The sequence below is a fragment of the Schistocerca americana genome, chromosome 1 (assembly GCF_021461395.2).
Source record: "Schistocerca americana isolate TAMUIC-IGC-003095 chromosome 1, iqSchAmer2.1, whole genome shotgun sequence".
Classification (NCBI taxonomy): domain Eukaryota; kingdom Metazoa; phylum Arthropoda; class Insecta; order Orthoptera; family Acrididae; genus Schistocerca; species Schistocerca americana.
The window spans coordinates 92,429,795-92,432,322 of NC_060119.1; the positions used below are offsets into that span (position 1 = coordinate 92,429,795).

At 43.8% G+C, this 2,528-nt stretch overlaps 1 pseudogene; it reads left to right on the forward strand.

The window, feature by feature from the left end:
* The first annotated feature begins 1,628 nt into the window (after positions 1–1,628).
* On the forward strand, positions 1,629–1,746 carry LOC124557028 (annotated as a pseudogene).
* Positions 1,747–2,528: the final 782 nt, after the last annotated feature.

A 2,528-nucleotide genomic window follows, 5' to 3' on the forward strand; every position in this document is an offset into this window, starting at 1 on the left:
CACGGAAATTTTCATGACCTGTATTACAAAATGGCCACCATGACGAAACGTTGGAAGTGCTCGCGGCTTTTCAGAAAAGGAGAGCACAACAGTAACCAAAGAATACGGCTCACTACCGACAATGTCGCTGAATAACTATTTATTTGTTGTGGTTAACGTAATTTGGAAGTAATATGTGCTTACGATTATATAAATGTGACGATTGTACGAGATGAAAATTTCTGTATTCGACTGATAAAGCACGTCACTTATATTTAAGGAAAAATATTTCTGCTATAGTTTGCAAAGTTATTTGTACTCGGCAGTGCAAATGCGACTTGATATATTAATGCTTAAGTGTACACATTTACGCTTGCCAACGGGACTAAACTATTGAAATGACAACAAAAATTACTTTGCATACAGAATAATGGTTTGAGCCGGAATACTACACGCAAGGTGGAACAAGATCAGCTGAATGAGACTACACCAAGACGTTAAACATGGAACCATCTTAAAATTGTGCCATAATATACCATTAGCAAAAAGTGGCTGCTTATTTAAACGATGCTGATTGCTTTCCAATTTTAAGAATGAAGGTCGTCAGTATACCAAGTGATGAGCCAGTTAAATGAGCAAGAAAGTCGATTTTTTAATTACTGTAAACTTTATCAATACTAGAAACAAATTTAATGGTCCAGTTTGACGATAATTTTCGGCTTATTTAATCAACCCAAGGATAATGAGTTCAAATTGGGGGTAAGCGCAGGAGTGTAACTCAAGTGTGAATGACAGGCACCATCTACAATATTACATCTTGCCTGTTCGCTTCTGTCTCGGGATCTTCGGCAGACGTTTGTTTAACTATTTTCGTGATGTTTTGCCAGAAGGATTGGCTGGCATTATCAAGGTTCACCCTCCATTGCTCATAGCTGACTGATCACCAGAAGTGGAGAGAGAATCTCTGACAGTGCCAGCCACTTGTGCTGGCGAAACGTCCCGAAAATCGTTAAACAAACGTCTGCCGAAGATACCGAGACAGAATCGAACAGGCAGTTCGAGAACAAATGGCCGCGAAAGCAACAATTTTGTACAACGTTACAGTTACAAGTCAACTGTATTACCACAATCAAGTAGTATACACAGCCTTTTACACTCTAAACGATTTAAATTATATTGATCACAAATTTTTGACATCTTGATCGCGGTAGTACCGGATGATCAGCGTCTTCAACAATCCAAATGGCTGCTTTGTACGTGTCTTCGGCTCGACGCAGGCGGAGTACTGTAATTCAGACCGCCTCTAGGGACGGGGCAACCGAATGGCTTCAGCAACCGGTTAATCAGTCGAAATTTATTCAGTGACTGCGGCTTATTGGACATCAGCGTTATTGGGTACAGGTGTGCTACCTATTAGTGACATCTGAAAGTTTATGCCGCAGCATGACTCGAACCCGCATTTCCCATTTAGCGCGAGGAGCCGCCTTAGCCACTTCGGCTATCCGTGTACAATCCCCGGGCTGACCCAAACTACCGTATGTCACACTGTGTACATCCTTGGGTTGGTTCGAGGAGGGTGCTCGGACAGGCGAAGTGGTTAAGCAAACTGCTCACCATAAGTGAGAAATATTTGACGTGAACGGTACACTGCCAACGGCCTTGCCACAGTGGTATCACCGGTTCCCGTCAGGTCACCGAAGTTAAGCGCTGTCGGGCTGGGCTAGAACTTGGATGGGTGACCATCTGGTCTTCCGAGCACTGTTGGCAATCGGCGTTCACTCAGCCCTTGTGAAGCAAACTGAGAAGCTACTTGATTGAGAAGTAACGGCTCCGGTCTCTGAAACTGACATACGGCAGGGAGAGCGGTGTGCTGACCACATGCCCCTCCATATTCGCATACGGTGATGCCTGCGGGATGAGGATGACACGGCTGCTGGTCGGTACCGTTGGGCCTTCGTGGTCTGCTCGGGCGAAGCTTTAAGTTGTTTGAACGATACATTAAAGGTGCACAAATTTCAGAGACGTAAGAAATTAAAAAGACTGGACCAATACAAATTGAAAGAAACAGAGGTAGTAGAATCAAAGGGAACTCCAGGCTACGAAACAGAAGAGACGGAAAATGAAGTCAGGTGGATGGTTTTGAGATGGAGTAGTGGAGTCAGTAGACGAAGTTGAAAAATTGAAAAGGGCAAGGTGGGAATGGCTGGAGGAAAAATTCAAAGCTGAAGAAGCATGCATGACTAGGAGAACGGTATATATCAACCACACGAAATTTAAAGAAACCTTTGGAGAGAAGAGACACACCACTGCGAATAGTAAGTTGTGCCTCGGTTATATAACAGAAAGAAACTTGAAGCCAAAATTATGGAAAGAGAAAAAAAGATGAACGCAGTGCTGCGAGAAAATGTGACAGAGCTCTGAAAGACCTAAGCCTACAGAAAACGTCTGGAGTAGACGACTTTCTCTCAGAATTAGTGAGATACCTGGGACAGCCATCCACGACAAAACTACGCTCGTAATCGGGGCACAGTTGGAATCAGGACTCAAAG